The sequence below is a fragment of the Pan paniscus genome, chromosome 3, assembly GCF_029289425.2.
Source record: "Pan paniscus chromosome 3, NHGRI_mPanPan1-v2.0_pri, whole genome shotgun sequence".
Taxonomy (NCBI): Eukaryota; Metazoa; Chordata; class Mammalia; order Primates; family Hominidae; genus Pan; species Pan paniscus.
In genome coordinates, this window is record NC_073252.2 from 187701258 (window position 1) to 187725377 (window position 24120).

Consider the following 24120-nt stretch of genomic DNA (forward strand, 5'->3'; position numbering starts at 1 on the left):
CCCGGGTTCAAGCAATTCTCCTGCCTCAGCTTCCCAAGTAGCTGCGATTACAGGCGTGCATCAACACACCCAGCTAATTTTTGTATCTTTAGTAGAGATGGGGTTTCACTCTGTTGGCTGGGCTTGTCTCAAACCCCTGACAACAGGCAATCTGTCCACCTGGGCCTCCCAAATTGCTGGGATTACAGGCATGAGCCACCACTCCCAGCCACAATGAGATTTTTAAATAATTCTAACTGATTTCCTGCTGTTGAGCAGGGAGCTGAGCAAATTCAACAGATCATGGGCCTAAAGTAGGAGAAGACTGAGGACAAACTCTAGAATGCATGTGATTAAATTAATTACAATTGAAACCAAATCAAATTTAATAAGGCTGTACCTCTTAGTTTCAAGATGTTTCCCCTCACTTTGAAATGTGGTGTTATTCAGTGGAAAATAACAGAGTTCCCTGCAGGGATTGATTGACTGAGAGCTATGGCTCAGGATTAAAAATCCTTTTTTCCACTTATAAACTAAAAATAAATTTTGTCATAAAGCAGGCTGTCACTAAACTGGCATATCTGATCTTATCATGTAGGGTTGTTAAATACCACATTTCAACTTCTAGTCATAATGATGGAGAGGTTATTGCTATAAACTAAACTAAAAATAAATAAACTAAAAATAAATTTCTAAGCCCCTATTGACTAAATGGACACCTCTGCTTGGATAAGGACATTCCAAAGTTAACATGAAAAGCTAGTTCAAGCCATGGGTCACACAGGCCTCATTATACTCTCCTCCCTTTGGTTTTAATTTTGATTTCAATTTTTAATTTATTTTTGTGGGTACATAGTTAGTGTATATATTTATGGGGATACATGACATACTTTGATACAGGCATGCAATGAGTAATGCATAATAAAAAAATGGGGTGTCCATCCCCTCAAGCATTTATAGCTTGTGTTATAAACAATCCAATTATACTCTTTTAGTTTTTTAAAATGTATAGTTAAATTATTTTTGACTATAATCACCCTGTTGTGCTATCAAATACTGTCTTATTCATTCTTTCTAACAATTTTTTGTACCCATTTCGCATCCCCACTAACCCCCTGTTCCCTCACTGCCCTTCCCATCCTTATACTCTCTATCTCTATGACACCAATTGTTTCGAATTTTAGCACACACAAATAAGTGAGAACACGTGACATTTGTCTTTCTGTGCCTGACTTATTTCACTTAACATAAAGACTTTCAGTTCCATTTATGTTATTGCAAGTGGCAGACTCTCATTCTTTCTTATAGCTGAATAGTACTCCACTGTGTATATGTACCATATTTTCTCTATCCAGTCAGCTGTTGAGGGACATTTAAGTTCCTTCCAAATCTTGGCTATTATAAACCCTGCTGTAGCAAATATGAGAGTGCCAATATGTCTTTGATCTACCAATTTTATTTCTTTTAGGCATATACTGAGCAGTGGGATTGCTAGACCATATAGTAGCTCTATTTTTAGTTATATCAGGAACATCCAAACTGTCCTTAATTGTGCTCCCAACAACAGTGTACAAGGGTTCCCTTCACTCCACATACTCACCAGCATTGGTTTTTGACTGACTTCTGGATAAAAGCCACCTTAACTGGGGTGAAATGATATCTCATTTTGGGTTTGATTTGCATTTCTATGATGATCAGTAATGTGTAGCACTTTTTCATTTGCCTGCTTGACATTTGTATGTCTTCTTTTCATAAATGTCTATTTAAATTTTTTGTCCATTCTTTAATTGGATTATTATATTTTTTATAGAATTTTTTGAACTCAATATATTGTAGTGTATTAGTCTGTTTCAGCACTGCTATAAAAAAATACTCAAGACTGGGTTATCTATTTATTTAACGAGATGAAGTCTTGATCTGTTGCCCAGGCTGAAGTGCAGTGGTGCAATCTCGGCTCACTGCAAACTCCACCTCCTGGTTCAAGCAATTCTCTGTTTCAGCCTCCTGAGTAGCTGGGATTACAGGCACCTGCCACCACGCCTGGCTAATTTTTGTATTTTTAGCAGAGACGGGGTTTCACCATCTTGGCCAGGCTGGTCTTGAACTCCTGACCTCGTGATCCACCCGCCACCCCCCCACCGCCAACCCGGCCTCCCAAAGTGGTGAGATTACAGGCATGAACCACCGCACCTGGCAAGACTGGGTAATTTATAAAGGAAATGGGTTTAATTGACTCACAGTTCCACACAGCTTGGCAGGCCTCAAGAAACTTACAATCACGGCAGATGGGGAAGCAGTCACCTCTTACATGACAGCAGGCAAGACAGCATGTATGTGAAGCAAAGGCGGAAGAGTCCCTTATAAAACCATCAGATCTCATGAGAACTCACTCACTATCAGAAGAACAGCCTGGGGGAAACCACCCCCATGATCCAATCACCTTCTGCCGGGTCTCTCCCCCAAAACCTGGGAATTACAATTCAATATGAGATTTGGGTGGGGACACAAAGCCTAACCATATCATGTAGCTATTAATTGCTTTTCAGATGGATAACTTACAAATATTTTCTCCCGTTCTGTGGATTTTCTCTTCACTTTGTTTATTGTTTCCTTCACTTTAAAAAGGCTTTCTGACTTGCTGTAATCCCATTTGCCCGTGTTTGTTTTGGTTGTCTGTGTTTATGGGGCACTATTTAAGAAATTTTTGCCCAAACCAATGCCCTAAAGGGTTTCCCCAATGTTTTATTGTAAAAACGTGATAGTTTGAGATGTTAGGTTTAAGTCTTTAATTCATTTTAATTTGATTTTTTATGTGGCAAGAAATAGGGTTCTAGTTTTATTCTTCTGCCTATGGCCTGCCAGTTTTCCCAGCCCTATTTATTACAAAAACTGTCTTATTTTTTATTGTATATTCTTGGCACTTTTGTTGAAAATAAGTTTAGTTTAGCTGTATGAGTTTGTTTCTAAGGTCTCTATTTTGTTCCATTTGTCTTTATGTCTGTTTTTATGCTAGTGTCATGCTGTTTTAATTACTATAACTTAGTAGTATAATTTAAAACCAGGTAATGGAATTCCTCCAGTTTTGTTTTATATACTCAGCACAGCTTTGACTATTATGGTGTTTTGTGGCAGTTCCATATAAATTTCAGAATTTTTTTTCTGTTTCTGTGAGGAATGTCTTTTTTTTTTAGATGGCATCTCGCTCTGTCACCTAGACTGGAGTGCAGTGATGCAATCTCGGCTTACTGCAACCTCTGCCTCCTGGGCTCAAGCAATTACCTGCCTCAGCCTCCTGAGTAGCTGGGAAGGCACCCGCCACCACGCCTGGCTAATTTTTTTGTATTTTTAGTAGAGATGGGGTTTCACAAAGTTGGCCAGGCTGGTCTTGAACTCCTGACCTCATGATCCACCCACCTCAGCCTCCCAAAGTGCTGGGATTACAGGCATGAGCCACTGCCCCTGGCCTGTTATTTTGATAGAGATGGCATGAAATGTATAGATTGCTTTGGATTGTATGGACATTTTAGAAAAATACTGATTCTTCCAATCTGTGAACATAAAAATATCTTTCCAATTTTGGGGTCCTTTTTCATTTCTTTTATCAGTGTTTTAATTGTTGAGAACTTTTTTTTCTTTGGTAAGTTCCCACACATTGTGTTTTATTTGTGGCTATTGCAAATAGTGTTACATTTTTGAATTCTTTTTCACTTTGTTGACTGTTGGCATATAGCAATCCTACTGATTTGTATATGTTGATTTTGTATTCTGCAAATTTACTCAAGTTATTACTTCTAATAGTTTTTTTGGTGGATGTATTAGGCCATTCTCACATTGCTATAAAAAAAATCAGTGACCGGTTAATTTGTAAAGGAAATAGATTTAATTGGTTCATGGTTCTACAGGCTGTACAGAAAGCTAGCACTGGCTTCTGCTTCTGGGGAAGCCTCTGGCAACTGACAAGGTGAAAAATAAATCCGGTGCTTGCACATCACATGGTAAGTACGAGGGCAGAGTGTAAGTGCTACACACTTGTAGATAACCAGCTCTCATGAAAACTTACTATTGTGGGAATGGCACCAAAGGAAATGATGCTAAACTCTTCATGGAAATCCTGCCCTCTTGATTCAATCACCTCCCCACTAGGCCCACTTCCAACATTGAGGATTACATTTCAATATAAGATTTTGGTGGGAACACACACCCAAACTATATCATTTTGCCCCAGCCATTCCAAATCTCATATCCTTCTCATATTTCAAAATACAATCATGACTTCCCAATAATTCCCAAAGTCTTAACTCATTTCAGCCTTAAATCAAAAATCAAAAGTCTCATCTAAGACAAAGCTAATTTATTCCTCCTATAAGCCTGTAAAATAAAAAAACAAGTTAGGCACTTCCAAGATACAAATGGGGCATAGGCATTGGGTAAATACTCCTACTCTAAAAGGAAGAAATCAGCCAAAAGAAAGGGGCCACAGGACCCACGAAAGTCTGAAACCCAGAAGGGCAGTTATTGAATTGTAAGGCTCCAAAATAATTATTTTTGACTCTGTGTCCCATTTCCAGGGCACACTAATGCCTTGGGAAGGTTCAACCTTGTGACTTTGCATGGTTCCGCCCCCATAGCTGCTCTCATGGGCTGGCATTGTGTACCTCTGGCTGGTATTGTGTGTCTCTGGCTTTTCCAGGTGCAAGTTGCAAGCTGTAGCTAGATCTACCATTATGGGGTCTGGAGGACAGTGACCTTCTCCTCACAGATCTACTAGGCCATGCCCCAGTGGGGAACCCACATGGGGATTGTAACCCTACATTTCTTTTCTCCATTGTTTTAGTAGAGGTTCTCCATGAGTGCTCCACCCCTGCAGCATGCTTCTGCCTGCACACCCTGGCTTGTTCACACATCCTTTGAAACAAAGGTGGAGGATCCCAAGTCTCAACTCTTGCATTTTGTAAACCCACAGGCCTAACACCACATGGAAGCTACCAAGGCTTATGGCTTGCACCCTCTGAAGCAGTGACTGGAGTTGTAACTGGATCAATTTGACCTACACCTGGAGCTGAAGCAATGGTCAGGATGCAGGGAGCCATGTTCCAAAGCTACCCAAGGCAGCAGGTCCTGGGCCTGATCCCAGAAACTATTCTCTTCTTTTAGGCCTCAAGGCCTGTGATGGGGAGCTGCCTTTCAGATTTCTAAAATGCCTTCAATTCCTCTTTCCCATTGTCTTGGCTATCAACACTTGCTTTTTTTTTAGGTTATACAAATATCTCTAACAAGTCGTTGCTCCATAGCGTGCTTGAGTTCCTCTCTTATAAAATCTTTTTATTTTTTAGGCACAGGACTAGGCTGCAAAGTTTTCAAGCTTTTACACTATGCTTCCCTTGTAAGTATAAGTTACAACTTATATATATTTTTTGCTAGATCATGTGAGCATAGGTTGTTAGAAGCAGCCAGGCAACATCTCAAATGCTTTGCTGCTTAGACATTTTTCCAACAGAAAACCTAAATCATCAATTTCAAAATCAAAGTTTTATACATCCCTAGGGCATGACAGAAATTCAGCCAGCCACTTTGCTAAGACAACATGCATGACTTTTGTTTCGGTCCTAATAAGTTTCTAATTTTATCTGAGACCTCCTCAGCTTGGCCTTCACTGTCCAGATCACTAACAGCATTTTGGTCACAGCCATTCAACCAGTCTCTAAGAAAATCTCAACTTTCCCTCATTTTTCTGTCTTCCTCTGAATCCTACAAACTCTTCCAACCTCTGCCTGTTTACCCAACTACAAAGCTAATTTCACATTTTCAGGTATTCTTAAAACAATTTCTCACTCCTTGGTGCCAATTTTCTGTATTAAGCTATTTTTGCATCACTGTAAGAGTGGGACTGGATAATTTATTTTTAAAAAAGGAGGTTTAAGTGGCTCATGGTTCTACAGGCTGTAGAGAAGACATAGCACTGGCATATGCTTCTGGGGTGGCCTGTGGAAGTTTACAGTCATGGCAGAAGTTGAAGCAGAATCTTGCACATCAAAGGGCAAAAAGCTGGAGCAAAAAACAGAGGGGCAAGTTGTTATACACTTTTAAATAACCAGATCTTGTAGGAACTCACTCACTATTATGAGGATAGTACCAAATGGGACGGTGCTAAGCCATTTCTGAGTAATCCACCCCGATGGTTAAATCACCTTTCACCAGGCCCACCTCCAACATTGAGAATCACATTTAAATATGAGATTTGGGAGGGGACACACATTTAAACCCTATCAGAGGAGTCTTTATGTTTTTTCAAATATAAGACTATGTCATTGGCAAAAAAAAGATAATTTGACTTCTTTTCCAATGAGGTTGCCTTTTATTGCTTTCTCTTGTCTGATTGTTCCAGATAGGACTTTCAGAATTATGTTGAATAACAGTGGTAAAAGTGGACATTCTTGTCATCTTCCAGATTTTAGAGGAAAGGCTTTTAGTTTTTCCCCACTTAGTATGATACTAGCTGTGGGTCTGTCATATATGACTTTTATTATGTTGAGGTATGTTCATTCCATACCGAGTTTTCAAAGAGTTTTTTATAATTAAAGAATATTAAATTTTATCAAATAATTTTTAGCATAATTGAAATGATTATATGGATTTTGTCCTTTTATTTTTTATTTTTTTGAGATGAAGTCTCCCTCTGTCACCTAGGCTGGAGTGCATCGGCGTGATCTCAGCTCACTGCAACCTCTGCCTCCTGGGTTCAAGTGATTCTCCTTCTTTAGCCTCCCGAGTAGCTGGGATTACAGGCACCCACCACCGTGCCTGCTTAATTTTTGTATTTTTAGTAGAGACGGGGTTTTGCCATGTTGGCCAGACTGGTTTCAAACTCCTGAACCCAGGTGATCTGCCAGCCTCAGCTTCCCAAAGTGCTGGGATTACAGGCGTGAGCCACTGTGCCTGACCCCTTCATTCTGTTTATGTGATGTATCACATTGATTAATTTGAATGTTGAACCATCCTTGCATCCCTGGGATAAATCCCACTTGGTCATTATGACTTACCTATTTATGTATTGTTTAATTGAGTTTGCTAGGTGTTTTGCAAATTTTTGCACCAATATTCTCAGTTATGGGCCTGTAGTTTGCCTTTTTAATGTGTCTTTGTCTGGTTTTGATATCAGGGCAATACTAGCCTCAAAGAATGAGTTTGGAAATGTTCTTTCCTTCTCTATTTTTCAGTCTGGTCCTACTGACTTTTTGATTAAGGCTTTAATTTTGTTAATTGTTATTGGTCTGTTCAGGTTTTAGATTTTTTCCTAGTTCAATCTTGGTAAGCTGTGTGTGTCTAAGAATTAATTTCCTCTAGGTTTTCTACTTTGTTGGCATACAATTGCTGATAGTAGCCACTAATGACCTTTTGATTTTCTGAAGCGTTACTTGTAATGTCTCCTTTTTCACCTCTGATTTTACTAATTTCTATCTTCTCTGTTTTTTAGTTAGCCTGTCTAAATATTTGTCAACTGTTTTACTTTTCAAAAAATCAACTTTTTGTTTCATTAATCTTTTGCATTGTTTTCTTCATTTTATCTTTATTTACTTCCACTGTAATCTTTATTATTTCTTTCCTTCTAATTTTGGGTTTGGTTTGGCCTTTTCATTCTAGTGAATTAAGATGTATGGTTAGGTTATTTATTTGAAGCGTTTCTGTTTTTTACGTAGGCACTTACAGTTATAAATTTTCCTTTTATAATAGTACCTCTTTTACTATATTCCATAGGTTTTGCTATGCTATGTTTCCATTATCATTTGTTTCAAGAAATTTTTCTGTGTTCTTCTTAACTTTTTTATCGACCTACTAATCATTCAGGATCATATTGTTTAATGTCCACGTGTGTGTGTAGTTTCTGAAATTCCTTTTTAAATTGATTTCTAGTTTTATTCCCTGTCGTCAGAGAAAACGCTTGATATTACTTCAATTTTTTGGAATGTTTTTAGACTTGTTACTTAACATATGGTCTATCCTTGAGAATAACCCATGGGCTGAGGAGAAGAATGTTTATTCTGCAGCTGTTGCATGAAATTTTCTGTAAATATCTATTAGGTTCATTTGTTCTATAGTGCAGATTGTCTGATGTTTCTTTGTTGATTTTCTGTCTGCAAGGTCTATCCAATGCCTAAAGTGGGGTATTGAAGTGTCCAGCCATTATTGTATTGAGGTCTCTTTCTTTAGCTCTTATAATATTTGCTTCATTTATCTAGGTGCTTTAGTGTTGAGTGCATATATATTTTCAATTATTATATCCTCTTGATGAATTGATCTGTTTATTATTATATAATGACCTTTTTAATCTCTTTCTACAGTCTTCTATTGAAATCTATTTTTGTCTGGTATAAGTATAGCTATTTCTGCAAAGAACTCAAACAAATTTACAAGAAAAAAACAAACAACCCCAGTGGGTGAAGGATATGAACAGACACTTCTCAAAAGAAGACATTTATGCAGCCAACAGACACATGAAAAAATGCTCATCATCACTGGCCATCAGAGAAATGCAAATCAAAACCACAATGAGATACCATCTCACACCAGTTAGAATGGTGATCATTAAAAAGTCAGGAAACAACAGGTGCTGGAGAGGATGTGGAGAAATAGAAACACTTTTACATTGTTGGTGGGACCGTAAACTAGTTCAACCACTGTGGAAGACAGTGCGGCGATTCCTCAAGGATCTAGAACTAGAAATAGCATGTGACCCAGCCATCCCATTACTGGGTATATATCCAAAGGATTATAAATCATGCTGCTATAAAAAAATGGAGGCTTTCTAAATAGATCTTCATTAATGTTGAAAGAACGAGGTTTTAAGTCTTGGTCTCAGCCAAAAGGAATTCCTCGCATACCCAGGAGGGATGAAACACTTGCATTGTTGCGTTAGATATTCTTAGAGAGAAAGAGGACCATGCGTAATGGAAAATTGCTAACTTTGCCTCAGGGAGACCAGGTTGATTCACTGAGAAAGTTTGAATTGGTTTAGAAAGCATAGTTCTGAGTTTTCTAGGAGAAGGAGAAAAGTTAGGGTAGGGCATAAGAAGTAATGCCCACATCAAAAAGTTAGAAAGATCTCAAATTAACAACCTAACATCACAACTGAAAGAATTAGAGAAGCAAGAAGAATTCAACCACAAAGTTTATAGAAGACAAGAAATAACTAAAATCAGAGAAGAACTGAAAGAAATAGAGACATGAAAAACTGTTCAAAAAATCACTTAATCAAAGTTTTTTGAAAAAATTAATAAGATAGATAGGGTACTAGCTAGATGAATAAAGAAGAAAAGAGAGAAGATTCAAATAAACAAAATTAGAAATGATGAAGGGAATGTTACCACTGACCCCAGAGAAATAAAAATAACAACCAGCAACTACTATGAACACATCTACACACACAAACTAGAAACCCTAGAAGAGATGGATAAATTCCTGGCCACATACACCGTCTCAAGGCTGAACCAGGAAGAAACTGAGTCCCTGAACAGACCAATAATGAGCTCCAAAAATTCGATCAGTAGTAAATAGCCTACCAAGCAAAAAAAAAAAAAAAGAAAAAAAAAAGCCCAGGACCTGATAGATTAATAGTAAAATTTTAACAGATATATGAAGAAGAGCCAGTACCATTCCTACTAAAACTATTTCAAGAAATAGAGGTGGAGGGACTCTTCCCCAACTTGTTCTACAAGGCCAGCATCATCCTGATACCAAAGGCTGCCAGTGACACAACAAAAAAAGAAAGCTTCAGGCCAGTATCCTTGATGAACATCCATTCAATAATCCACAACAAAATCCTTGCAAACCGAATCCAGCAACACATCAAAAGTCTAATTCACCACAGTGAAGTAGGCTTCTTCCCTGGAATGGAAGGTTGGTCCATCATGGGCAAATCAATAAAATGTGATTTATAACATAAATAAAACTAAAGACAAGAACCACGTAATTGTCTCAATAGACGCAGAAAAGGCTTCAGTAAAATTCAGCAATGCTTCATGTTAAAAAGTCTCAATAAATGAGATATTGAAGGAACATACCTCAAAATAATAAAGGCCACCTATGACAAACTCACAGCCAGCATTATACTAAATGGGCAAAGTCTGGAAGCATTCTCCTTGAAAACTGGCACAAGACAAAGATGCCTTCTCTCACCACTCCTATTCAACACAGTATTAGAAGTCCTTGCTGGAGCAATCAGACAAGAGAAAGAAATAAAGTGTATTTAAATAGAAAGAGAAGTCCAACTACCTCTGTTTGCAGACAACATAATTCTCTATCTGAACCCTATAGTTGTGACCCAAAAGCTCCTTAAGCTGATACAACTTCCACACAGTTTCAGGATACAAAATCAATGTACAAAATTTGCTAACATTCCTATACACCAAGAAGAGCCAAACTAAGAGCCAAATCAGAGAGGCAATTTTATTCACAATTTCCACAAAAAGAATAAAATACATAGGAATACAGCTAACCAGGGTGGTGAAAAATCTCTATAATGAAAATTACAAAACACTGCTCAAAGAAGTCAGAAAAAACACAAACAAATGAAAAATCATTCCATGTTAATAGAGAGAAAGAAGTAATATCATTTAAATGGTTGTACTGCCCAAAGCTATATTAAACTACCAATGACATGCTTCACGGAAGTAGAAAAAGCTATTTAAAAATTCACATAGAACCAAGAAAGAACCTAAGTAGCCAAGGCAATCTGCAAAGCTTGAGGCACCACATTACTTGACTTCAAACTATACTACAGCACTACAGTAACCAAAACAGCATGGTACTGGTATAAAAACAGACACATACACCAATGGAACAGAATCGAGAGCCCAGAAATAAGACCACAGACCTACAACTATCTAATCTTTGACAAAGCTGGCAAAAACAAGCAATGGGGAAAAGATTCCCTATTCAATAAATGGTGCTGGAATAACTTGCTAGCCATATGCAGAAGATTGAAGTTGGACTTCTTCTTTATACCACGCACAAAAATCAACCCAAGATGGATTAAATACTTAAATGTAAAACCCAAAACTATAAAAGCCCTGGAAGATAACCTAGGCAATACCATCCTGGACATAGAAACAGGCAAAGATTTCATGATAAAGACACCAAAAACAATTACAACAAATGCAACTATTGACAAGTGGGATCTAATTAAACTTAAAAGCTTCTGCTCAGCAAAAGAAATTATCAATAGAGTGAACAGACAACCTATAAAATGAGAAAAAGTATTTACAAACTATGTCTCTGACAGGGATCTAATATTCAATATAAGGAACTTAAATTTACAAGAGAAAAACAAACAACCCTATTAAAAAGTGGCCAAAGAATTGTCTATTCATGTCCTTAGCCTACTTTTTGATGGGATTGTTTGTTTTATTCTTGCTAATTTGTTTGAGCTCATTGTATATTCTGGATATTAGTTCTTTGTCAGATATACAGATTGTGAAGATTTTCTCCCATTCTGTGGATTGTCTGTTTACTCTGCTGACTGTTCCTTTTGCCGTGAAAAAGCTCTTTAGTTTAATTAAATCCCACCTATTTATCTTTGTTTTTCTTGCATTTGCTGTTGGGTTCTTGGTCATGAAATCTTTGCCTAAGCCAATTCTAGAAGGGTTTTTTTGATGTCATCATCTAGAATTTTTATACTTTCAGGTCCTAGATTTAAGTTCTTGATCCATCTTGAGTTGATTTTTGTATAAGGTGAGAGATAAAGATCCAATTTCATTCTCCTACTTGTGGCTTGCCAATTATCCCAGTACCATTTGTTGGGCAGGGTGTTCTTTCCCCACTTTGTTTTTGTTTGCTTTGTCAAAGATCAGTTGGCTGTAAATATTTGGGTTAATTTCTGGGTTCTTCATTATTTTCCATTTGTCTATGTGCCTGTTTTTATACCAGACCCACGTTGTTTTGGTGACTATGGTCTTATGATATAGTTTGAAATCAGGTAATGTGATGCCTTCTGATTTGTTCTTTTTGTTTAATATTGCTTTGGCTATGCGGGCTCCTTTTTGGTTCCATATGAATTTTAGGATTGTTTTTTCTAGTTCTGTGAAGAATGATGATGGTATTTTGATGGCAATTGCATTGAATTTGTAGATTGCTTTTGGCACTACGGTCATAGACAATTCTCAGAAGATATACAAATGGCCAACAAACATATGAAAAAATGCTCAACATAACTAATGATCAGGGAAATGCAAATCACAACCACAATGCAATGCCACCCTACTCCCACAAGAATGGTCATTATAAAAAAATAGTAGATGATGGTGTGAATGTGGTGAAAAGGGAACACTTCTGCACTGCTGGTGGGAATGCAAGCTAATACAATCACTATGGACAACAGTGTGGAGATTCCTTAAAGAACTAAAAGTAGAAGTACCATTTGATCCACCAATCCCACTACTGGCTATGTACCCAGAGGAAAAAAAAGTCATTATAAAAAAAAGATACTTGCACACACATATTTATAGCAGCACAATTTGCAATTGCAAAAATGTAGAACCAATCCAAGTGCCCATCAATCAACGAGTGGATGAAGAAACTGTGGTACATACATACGATGGAATACCACTCAGCCATAAAAAGGAATGAATTAATGGCAGTTGCAGCAACCTGGATGGGATTGAAGACTATTATTCTAAGTGAAGTAACTCAGGAATGGAAAACCAAACATCATATATTCTCACTTATAATTGGGAGCTAAGCTATAAGGATGCAAAAGCATAAGAATGACACAATGGACTTTGGGGACTCAGGGAGAAAGGGGAGAAGGTGGTGAGGGATAAAAGGCTACAAATTGGGTTCAGTGTATACAGATGAGGTGATGGATGCATCAAAATCTTACAAATCAATAAATAACTTACTAATGTAACCAAATGCCCCCTGTTGTCCTAAAACCTATGGAAATAAAAAAATGTTTAAAAAGTGGGCAAAGGACATGAACGCTTTTCAAAAGAATATATACATGTGACCAACAACCATAGAATACAAAGCTCAATATCACTGATCATTAGAGAAATGCAAATCAAAGGCACAGTGAGACACCATCTCACACCAGTCAGGATGGCTACTATGAAAAAGTCAAAAAATAACAGATGCTGGCAAGATTGTGGAGAAAGAGAACACATACACTGTTGGTGGGAGTGTACATTGGTCCCACCATTGTGGAAAGCACAACAGTGCTTTCCTTGAAAGAGATAAAAGCAGAACTATCACTTGACCCAGCAATCTCACTACTGGGTATATACCCAGAGGTATATAAATTGTTCTGTCATAAGGACACAAGCACGTAAATGTTTGTTGCAGCACTGTTCACAATAGTAAAGACACGGAATCAACCTAAATGCCCAACGATGACAGATTGGATGCAGATAATATGGCACACTGTGGAGGAAAAGTTAAATATTAAATTTGAACTCAATTGAACATGGACACAAACAATGGTCACTAAGTCCTGGAATGAGTTGTGTGAGCCCCTTGAGGCATCCATCCAGTGCTGCTTCGGAGAAACAGTTATTGAAAAACAACAGTTATTGAAAAACAGTTATTGAAAAACAACAGGCAATTGCAAAAACAAGTTGACCTTTTTGTGTTCCTTGAGCTCAGTTGCGAAGGGCCCTCATGACTGGGCCTCATGACAAACAACTTGTTACAAAAAGAGCTCGGTTCCCAGACCGCACCGAAGCTTCCTGGGACCTCTCCTCATCTGTGCACAGACTAGTGGCCAATTCTGAATCCCAGGCTGTTGTTTCCCAGTCTGGTGATGAATCCTCCACAGTCTGGTGAGTGTAAATGTATATAAATGTATGTATATACTTTTTCCCTTCTCCTCTTCCCATTAAAATTTGTTTGTTGTATCATTTGCTTATTATATCTATATTGCCATATACTCGGGGTAAAGTCTGTTTACCTTTAAAAGTATTGTGTGTTTCTTTTCTTTCCTCACACGTTTCCCACACAGAACACACATATGCACCATGGAATACTATGCAGCTACCTGTTCTCACTTGTAAATGGGAGCTAAATAATGAGAACTTATGAACACAAGGGAACAACAGACAACAGACACTGGGGGTCTACCTGAGCGGGGAAGGTGGGAGAAGGGAGAGGAACAGAAAAGATAACTGTGGGGTACTGGGCTTAATACTTGTGTTATGAAATAATCTGTATAACAAGCCCCTGTGTTATGAGTTTATCTATGTAACAAACCTTCACATGTACCCCCAAACCTAAAATAAAACATTTTTTAAATCCTTTATGAAAGCTGTAAGATCTGCTCCTGTGTGTTTGTATGTCTATATGTGTTACATGTATGTGATAATATTTTGTAAATAAAGCTCATTCTTAAATCGTTAAATAGAAATGGCTTTACAATTATCCATTAAAAATAATTAGATACTTGCTTGATTTAACTGTGAGCTTACGTCTTTTGTTGAGAGTTTCTTGATTCATGAGTCTTGATAGGTGAACATGAAGAAGTATGGAGACACGTTCTCAGTGCCTAGACCGGCAGCTACAAGCCAGAATCAAGCCCAATCGGCCCCTTCTTTCTATGCTTTCCCTGTTTTGCCTCCTGGCTATTTTAGGCGGGGTTGGATCCTCCAGTTATAGCCTTCACAGTTCTGTCTTTAGTCCTAATGGACTCAGGCAGGCCCTGATCTTCATAGTTTTCCTGGGTGCCATGTGGCTACTTGGGACAGAGGATTACTGAGGGAAGACATTACGGATGCTACCTGTGTCATAGTTTCAAAATTCTGTTCATTAATTTAAAATCTTAAAATCACATTAATTTAAGTAATACATAACCATAAAATATCTTGAGTCATTTGTAAGCTAAAATATTGAAATACTAACCATTAAAAATTAGTTTAGGTCTATATACCATGACATGTTACTTGTATATGGTATACAAAACCTAAATATCTTTAGTTCTGTTAATAAACAGTAATTTGAAGAACTATATTTCTTAAAAGTTATAAAATGGTTTTTATCTAAAAATACTGATACAAGACAGTTGAAAATCACTTTTTAGGGTTTTCACTGAAAATTGGGGCTCCTAAGACTTAATTACTAGATATGAGAGAAACAATTCTGCATACAGAGTGTATAAAAAGCAAGATACGCTTTTTTTTTCTTTTTTTGAGAACGAGTCTTGTTCTGTTGCCCAGGCTGGCATGCAGTGGCATGATCTCAGCTCACTGCAACCTCTGCCTCCCCGGTTCAAGTGATTCACCTGCCTCAGCCTCCCAACTAGCTGGGATTACAGGTGCTCGCAACCACACCCGGCTAATTTTTGTATTTTTAGTAGAGATGGAGTTTCACCATGTTGGCCAGGCTGATCTCGAACCCCTGACCTCAAGTGATGCACCTGCCTCGGCCTCCCAAAGTGCTGGGATTACAGGCTTGTGAACATATGCTTTTGATGATAAAACTTATAAAGACATAAAAATGTGTTTTAATTTTTTTTGATTTGAAGTTACTTAAAGATTTCAAATTGAAGAAGTAAAAAAAACTAGATAAAACTAGATAAATATAGAAAGTTGGGGGAAAATGCAAAGCATACGTTCACAAAAATCTGGGATTAAAAGATGACAACATTTGATAAATTTATTTATAAAGTTTTATTAAATTAACTTTAGAGGTTGGGCATGGTGGCTCACGCCTGTAAATAATAAAATTATCTTGCCAATTATGTCTAACTATGATAGTTTAAAGTCATTTCCACTGTAAATTGCTTAATTCTGAGGCAGTTTCTGAAAACTTTACAAGCTTGCAAAATCCTGGAATATTGTTTCTTTAAGGAGGTTCATGAAAGGATGGAGAAGGCCCTGAGAAGTACTCTTGAATACAGGTTTTTGAGAACTTTAGAATTATATTATTTGAACTGGGTAAGAATTTCCAGAACTTTAATGAAGAGACTGACTGGTTAATAAAACTGCTAACCCAAGCAGAATAAAAATCAATTGAATACCAAGAAAATACTTTGCCAGATTTTCATGCCAAATCAGCTAGTACTTAAATTATCTAGATAAAGAATTTGAATGAACTGCATAGTCCAAGTCAAATTATCTATGATAATCCCTGATTAGTCAGTGCTATGCACCTAAGTTGAAGAAACAGTCCAATGTTAAGCATGGAGAACCAGAATGTCTTCCTTGTCCTTCCTGAGTTCTGAAAGCTTTTCTTATTAAAAGTTCTGCATTCTGATTCTTGGGTGTGAGAGTAAAGCAAGATGGCAGAAAGAAGGCTCCACTGATTGTCCCTCCTGCAAGGACACCAGATGAATAACTATTAATATCCACATAGAAAATACATTCATAAGAACCAAAAATCAGGTGAGTACTCAAAGTATCTGGTTTTAACCTCAGATCACTGAAAGAGGCACTGAAGCGACAGAAAAAAACAGTCCTGAAATCACCATTTCCTTATCCCCAGCAGTGATGGCATGGTGCAGAGAACAACTCTGGGTTCTGCGGGAGGGAGAACACAGCAATTGTGACGCACTGCACTCAGTGCTGTCCTGTTAGAGCAGAAAGGAAAACCAGACCAAATGCAGTTAATGCCCATCCACAGAGGGATCAATTAAACCAGCCCTAGCTAGAGGGGAATCAGATTCCAGTGGTTGGAACTTCAGTGTTTGGAAACCTGGCAACTAAGGGCTCCCACACTGTGTGTGTCAAAGAAAACTTGAAAGGCAGCCTAGGCCATCAGGACTGCAACTCTTAGGTGAGGCCTAGGGCTGAACTGGGCCCAGGGACAGTGGACTGGGGTGGGGAGGGCATGCAACACACTGAGACAGCAGCTGGGGCAGCCAAAGGAGTTCTGGCATTATCAGTCCTCTAACACCAGACTGCACAGCTCATGGCTCCAAAAGGGACACCATCCTTCTGCTTGAGGAGAGGAGGGAAAAGAGTAGGGAGTACTTTGTCTTTCATCCTGGACACCAGCTCAGTCACAGCAAGATAGTGCACTGGTCAGAATCCTGAGGCCTCCTTTCCAGTCTCTGGCTCCTAGACATTCCTAGACACATCCTGGGCCAGAAGGAAACCTGCTGCCTTGAAGAAAAGAACCATGTGCTGGCAGGATTTATTGCCTGCAAACTTGAAAACCTTTGGGCTCTGAATAACCAGCAGCCATACCCAGTACTACATCAAGGGCCTTGGATGACCCTCATAGACTTGCTAGATTTAGGTGAACTCAGCACATTACCAGCTGTGGTGGCTAAAAGGCAAGACTCCTTCTTCTTGGGAAAAGTAGAGGGAAAATTAAAGGGGACTTTGTCTTGCCCCTTAGGTACCAGCAAGGCCAGAGGTGGGTAGAGCACCAAGCAAAATTTTGCAATCCCTGATTCTAGGATTTGATTCTTGGCTGGCATTTATGAAGCTGCCCAGGGCCAGTAGGGAGCCCATTGCCCTGAAAACGGCAAGTCCCAGGCCAGGAAGCATTCATCGCAAGTTGACAAGAGGTTTTGGGCCTTAAGGGAACATTGGTGGTAGCCTGGCAGTACTCATTGTGGCCTGAGGTGGTGGTGGCTACTCTGCCTTTAGGAAAGGAAGGGAGGAATGGGAAGGACTATGTCTTGTGGTTTGAGTGTCAGGTCAGCTGCAATGCAATAGAATGTCAGGTGGACTTCTAAAACTTTTGACTCTACTCCCTGACTTCTGAATGGCACTTCTCGACCCAGCCAGGGACTGAGGGCACTCACTGCCCTAAAGGAAAGAACACAGGCCTGGCTGGCTTTGCCACCTGTTAATTGTAGAGACCAAAGGCCTTGAGTGAACATAGGCAGTCATCAGAAAGTGCATGCAGCAGGATTTGAGCAAGACCCAGTGCTGTGCTAGCTTCAGGTCTGATCCAGGGCAGTCATAGTGGTGGTGGCCAGGGGTGCTTGTGTCTTTCTTCTCCCAGCTTTAGGTGGCTTAGAACAGAGAGAAAGACTCTGTATCTTTGAGAGAAAATAATGGTAGAGAACAAGAGTCTCTGGCTAGTAATCCAGAAAATTCTCCTGGATCTTGTTGAAGGCTGTCAAGGTGGTACTTCTCTGAGTCTGGAAGAATTACAGCATTATTGGTTACAAGGTACCCCTAAAGCAGATACGGCTTAGATCACAACACCCAAGTCTTTTAAAATATGTGAAAAGTCTTCCCAAGAAAGACAGCTACAAATAAGCCCAGACAGTGAAGACTACAATAAATACTCACCTTTTCTCTTTTTTAATTTTATTTTTTAAACCTCTCATATGGTGCTGCATGCCCAAGAATTTAATGTCCAGACGCTGAATAACATCTACTAGCACCAACACCATCCAGGAAAACATGACCTCACCAAGTGAACTGAATAAGGCACCGGGGACAAATCCTGGAGAAAAAGAGATATGTGACCTTTCAGACAGAGAATTCAACATAGCTGTATTAAAAAAAAAAAAACTGAAAGAAATTTAAGATAACAAAATAAAGAAATTCCAAATTTTGTCAGCTAAACTCAACAAAGAGATTGAAAAAGTTACAACAAATTAAGCAGAAATTCTGGAGCTGAAAATGCAATTGGCATGCTGAAGAATGCATTAGAGCCATTTAATAGCAGAATGGATCAAGCAGAAGAAATAGTGAGCTTGAAGACAGGCTATTTGAAAATACATAGTCAGAAGAGACAAAAGAAAAAGAATAAAAACAACAAATCATGCCTACAGGATCTAGAAAAATAGCCTCACAAAGACAGATCTAAGAGTTATTGGTTTTAAAGAAGATGTAGAGAAAGAGGCAGGGGTAGAAAAATTTATTCAAAGGGATAATAACAGAAAACTTTCCAAACCTAGAGAAAGATATCCGTATCCAACTACAAAAATGTTATAGGACATTAAGCAGATTTAACCCAAAAAAGTCTACTTCAAAGCATTCAATAGATCTTCCAAAAGTCAAAGATAAAGAAAAGTTCTAAAGGAAGAAAGAGAAGAGAAACAAAGAACATAAGAGTGAGCTCCAACACCTCTGGCAGCAGACTTTACGGTGGAAACCCTACCGGCCAGGAGAGAGAAGCAATAAATATTTAAAGAACTAAAGGAAAAAAACCTTTTACCTTAGAATAGCATATACGGTGAAAATGTTCTTCAAATAAAAAGAAGAAATACTGACTTTTCCAGACAAAAGCTGAAGTATTTTATGAATACCATGTCTGTCCTAAAGGAATGCTAAAGAGAGTACTTCAATCAGGAAGAAAAGGACATTAATGAGCAATAAATGATCACCTAAAGGTAAAAAAAATCCTCAGTGCTAATAGGATACAAAACAAAACAGAATATTATTAACACTATAGCTGTGGGGTGTGCAAACTACTCTTATTCAAAGTAGGAATACTAAATAATATCCAATCAAAAGTAATAACTACAACATTTCCAGACATAGCACAATAAAACATAAATAGAAACAACAAAAAGTTAAAAAGTGAAGGGATGAGCACACCCGTCCTGAGCCGGCCGATGTGGTGGAAGCTCGGAGCTCCGGAGCCCGGGGAAGGCCAGGAGCGTGGGCGGAAGGGAGGCCGCCCCGAGAGCCGGAAGCCTGGGCAGGGCACGGAGGCCTAGGACGCCCCCCAGCAACAGCAGGGCGGCGCCACATTGGTCCTGCGCGAGGCCTCGCCGCCGGCGACGGCGGGACGCTCTGGGAGGCGGGCGGTGCTCGGGCGTAGAGGGAGACAGCTGCCCGGGGGCACGGACGAGCGGCTCTGGGGGTCCGGGATCCGAGCCCCGCTGCCCCGGGGTGGCGGTGACGCCTGGAGCGGGGCGGGCGTGGCTGGGCCGGGCTCTCGGGGCAGGCAGGCGCCGCTGCCGGCGTCTAGGCCACACCACCCTGAACGCGCCCCATCTCCTCTGATCTCGTGAAGCTAAGCAGGGTCGGGCCTGGTTAGTACTTGGATGGATTCCGCCTGGGAATGGCGGGTACCGTAGGCTTTTGGCTTCCCGCTCCCTCCCTCTTTCCCCGTTTTGTCTCCGCGCTTCCCAACCGCCCCCCTCCCTCCACCTTGTTCGCCCCTGCGCCCCAGCCGAAGCCCAGGACCTCCCCCTGAAGATCCGCCACCGCAGCACCGCCAGGCAGCAGCATCCCACCTTTTCCGACTCGCCGCAGCCCCACCAGGAGCCGGGCTCCAACCCAGGCGGACTGGACCGACCCCGAGGGCGCAGGCGCGGGTTCCCTGAGGTCCCGGGTGTCTTCCACGCTCCCCGGAAGCCCAGGCAATTCATTCATCCAGCGCCGCTGCAACGGTCCAAGCCGGGGGAAGGGGCGGGCAGGGGCAGCGGGTCCCACAGACGCCAGCCGAGACCTCCGCTCCGGAACCCGTGGGCTGCTTTACCCGGGGGAAGGACATTGCCTTCGCCAGCCATGAGGAAATCCGTCCTTGTGCACTTTGCCACCGACTTCGTGTAAATTCCAGTTCCGAGGACACGAGAGAGACCCAGGCCTGGCCCCGTGGACAGGCTCAGAGCCACGGCTCTCGCCAGACGGATGGGCGCATCTACAAATCTGGGGGCCCACCGCATCAAGGAGACAGAAAGAAGCAAACAAAGGAAGGACCCTATGAAACGCACCCCCAAAGCAACCAACCAATCCAAGAAAAAACACGTCTCAGGGCTCCGTTGGTTTTCCCGCATGGGGAGCCCTGACCCCCTGTTCTAGCCCGGCCTAAGCACCCTCCACCCCACCCCGGCCTGCTCAAAGGGGGCCTGTCTACCTGAGCAGAGCCTCCCTCTCCAAGGCTCTGTCGCTCTCGCTCTGCAACTCCCTCAGCCTCTCCCTTTCTCTACTTCCCCTTCCACCTCGCGCTCTTCTGTCGCGCTCTCTCTTTCCCTCTCTCTCTCTCTCCTCCCCCACTCTCTGTCTCTCTCTCTCTCTATCACTGTCTTTCTCCTCCCCCACTCTCTGTCTCTCTCTCTCTCTATCACTGTCTCTCTCTCTCCCTCTGGTTCTATCTCTCCATTCCTCTCTCCCTTGCTCTCCTTCTGTAGCAGGAGGAGCCGCAGACAAAACCCCTCAGACACCGAGTTGTAGAAGGAAGGGCTTTATTCAGCTGGGATCATCCGCAGACTCACGTCTCCAAAAACTCAGCTCCCCAACTGAGTAATTCCTCTCCCTCTTAAGGGCTTACAAGTCTAAGGGGGTCTGCGTGAGAGGGTCGTGATCCATTGAGGAAGTAGAGGGTACTGACTGGGGGCTGCATGCAGCGGTAATTAGATCAGAACAAAACAGGACAGGGATTTTCACATTGCTTTTCTATACAATGTCTGTAATCTATAGACAACATAACCGAGTAGGTCAGGGGTATATCTTTAACTACCAGGCCCAGGGTGTGACACCGGGCTGTCTGCCTATGGATTTCATTTCTGCCTTTTAGTTTTTACTAAAAGGGGTGCGCCCATGTGTGTCTGTTTGGGAATGGGTTTGCTTGTGATTGTGGTGGGGTGTGTCTGGATGTCCGTCAGTACCTTTGTCCCGGGATCAGGCTGCCTACTCTATTGCCAGCGCATGGGTGTCACAGTTGCTGTGTTAGTCTCAGTACGCAGAAATTGGGCATAAGACAATATGAGGGGTGGTCTCCTCCCTTACTTCAAGCTATCTTTGTCTGTGTCTGTGTCTTTGTGTGTTTGTGTGTGTGTGCCCGTGTGTGTCTCCGTGTGTGTCCGTGTGTGTGTGACCGCGCGCGTGCTCCCGTGTGTATCTGTGTGCGTGTCGGGGTGGGTTTGCTCGTGGTGGTGGGGTGTGTCTGGGTGGCCCATCAGCCCCTCTCCCCCGGGATCAGGCTGCGGGGGCTCTAGTGTCAGCGCGGGGCAAAGCAGGGCCTTGGCCAACGGGGCGAGTCCTCGTTGGGACAAGCGACAATGGTGTGGGCGTTGTGAGAAAAAGGGCCCTCAGGGCTGGGCCGGCTGTTTGCCCCTGGACAGCCCTGACGGCTCTGGGTGTGTGGGGCAAGAGGGGGCCTTGCAGGAGGGGCGGCGAGGGATCCAAAACAATTTTTCCGCGGCAAGACGAAGGACCGGAGGGGATCCCAGGACAGTTGGCCCTGGGCCCTGACGCCTCGGAGCATACCCCGTCCTGAGCCGGCCAGTTGTGTTGGAAGCTTGGGAGCTCCCGAGCCGGGGAAGGCCTGGAGCGTCTGCGAAAAGGGAGGCACCTGGTGTGCCCGGAGCCTGGGCAGGGGACTGAGGTCTCTGGCTCTCCCGCGCTGCAGCAGGGCGGCGCCACGGCGGTCCGGCGCGTTCTCTGGCCGCAGGCGACGGGGGTGGCTCTGGGAGGCCGGCGGAAGGCGCAGCGCGGCGGCCGGCGGTGCTGGGACCTTGATAGGGAGAGCAGCCCGGCCGCGGGGGAGCGGTTCTGGGGCCCCGAATCTGAGCCCCGCGGCCCCGGGGTGGCGGTGACGCCAGGAGTCGAGCAGGCGCGACTGGGCCGGGCTCTTGTGGCAGCCAGCCGCCACTGCCGGCCTTTATGGCCACACCACCCTGAACGCACGGGATCTCGACTGATCTTGAAAGCTAAGCAGAGTCGGGCCTGGTTAGTACTTGGGATGCGAGACCCCCTGGGAATACAGGGTGCTGAAGGCTTTTGGCTCCCCGCTCCCTCCCTCTTTCCCCCTTTTGTCGCCGTGCTTCCCAACGGCCCCCTGACTCTACTCCCACTTTTCCGCACGCCTGCGCTCCACAACGCATGGGCTGCTTTCCACCGCGGAAGGACATTGCCTTCGTCAGCCACCAAGAAAACCGTCCCTGTACACTTGGATTTTCATTGCCACCGACTTCGTGTAAAATCTAGTCTCGGGGACACGAGAGAGACCCAGGTCTTGTGCCCTGTAAGCACGCCCGGCGTTATGGCTCCGGCCAGATGGAGAGGCGCACTCTACAAATCTCGGAGCCTACTGCATCAAGAAGACAGAAAGGAGCAAACAAAGGAAGGACCCTACCAAACGCACCCCTGAAGTAACTAACCAATCCAAGAGTAAACACGTCTCAGGGCTCAGTTAGTCCTCTCCCTTGGACGGCCCTGCCCCCCTGTTCTGGCCCAGCCCAAGCACCCTCCACCCCACCCCGGCCTGCTCAAAGGGGCCCTGTCTGCCAGAGCAGAGCCTCCTCCAAGGCTCTATGGCTCTCGCTCTCCAGCTCCCTCATCCTCTCTTTTTCTCTTCTTCCCCTCCACCTCTCGCTCTTCTGTCACCTTCTCTCCGTCTCTCCCCACCCTCTCTGTCTCTATCTCTGTCTCTGTCTCACCCTTTGTTTCTATCTCTCCATCCCTCTCTCCCTTGCTGTCCTTCAAGCCGTCTGTCTTTGTGTGTGTGTCCGTGCGTGTCCGTGTGCGCGCGCCAGTGTGTATCTGTGTGAGTGTGGGGGGGGGGTTTGCTCGTGGTGGTGGTGGGGTGTGTCTGGGTGTCCGTCAGCCCCTCTTTCCCGGGATCAGGCTGCCGGGGCTCTAGTGCCAGCGCGGGACAAAGCAGGGCCTTCCTGCCCCGTTGGCCACGGGCCGGGTCTTCCTCGGGACAAGCGACAATGGTGTGGGCGTTGTAAGAAAAAGGGCCCGCGGGGCTGGGCCGGTTGTTCGCCCCTGGGCAGCTCTGGCTTCTCTGGGTGTGTGGGGCAAGAGGGGGCCTTGCAGGAGGGGCGGCGAGGAATCCAAAATAATTTTTCCGCGGCAAGGCGGAGGACCAGAGGGGGTCCCAGGACCGTGGGCCCTGGGCCCTGACACCTGGGATCACACCCCGTCCTGAGCAGGCCCCAAGTGTTGGAAGCTCCGGAGCTGGAGAGCCAGGGGAAGGCCTGGAGTGTCAGCTAAAGGGAGGCCGCCTGGAGAGTCCAGAGCCCTGGCAGGGAATGGAGGCCTCTGGCGCCTCAGCGGTGCAGAGGCCGGCGGAAAACGCAGCGCGGCGACTGGTGCTTGGGCGTATAGAGGGGGAGAGCAGCCCGGCCGCGGGCAAGCGGCTCCGGGGGTGCCTGATCCCAGCCTCGCGGCCCCGGGTTGGTGGTGACGCCTGGAATCAGACGCGCGTAGCTCGACCGGGCTCTTGGACCAGCCTGGCGCCACCGCCATTGTCTACGGCCATACCATTCTGAACACGAGAGAAACCCAAGCCGCGGCC

The 24120-nt window shown here is 43.0% G+C and overlaps 1 protein-coding gene across 1 annotated transcript in view; it reads right to left on the minus strand.

Moving 5' to 3' along the window:
• Window positions 1–20164, minus strand: part of LOC117978453 (tubulin beta-8 chain-like) — a 33551-nt gene extending 13387 nt beyond the window's left edge. The window contains 2 exon segments of the mRNA XM_055112094.2: window positions 18210–18366; window positions 20111–20164. The gene's annotated coding sequence lies outside the window, so the exon portion shown is untranslated.
• Between the last annotated feature and the right edge of the window lie 3956 nt (window positions 20165–24120).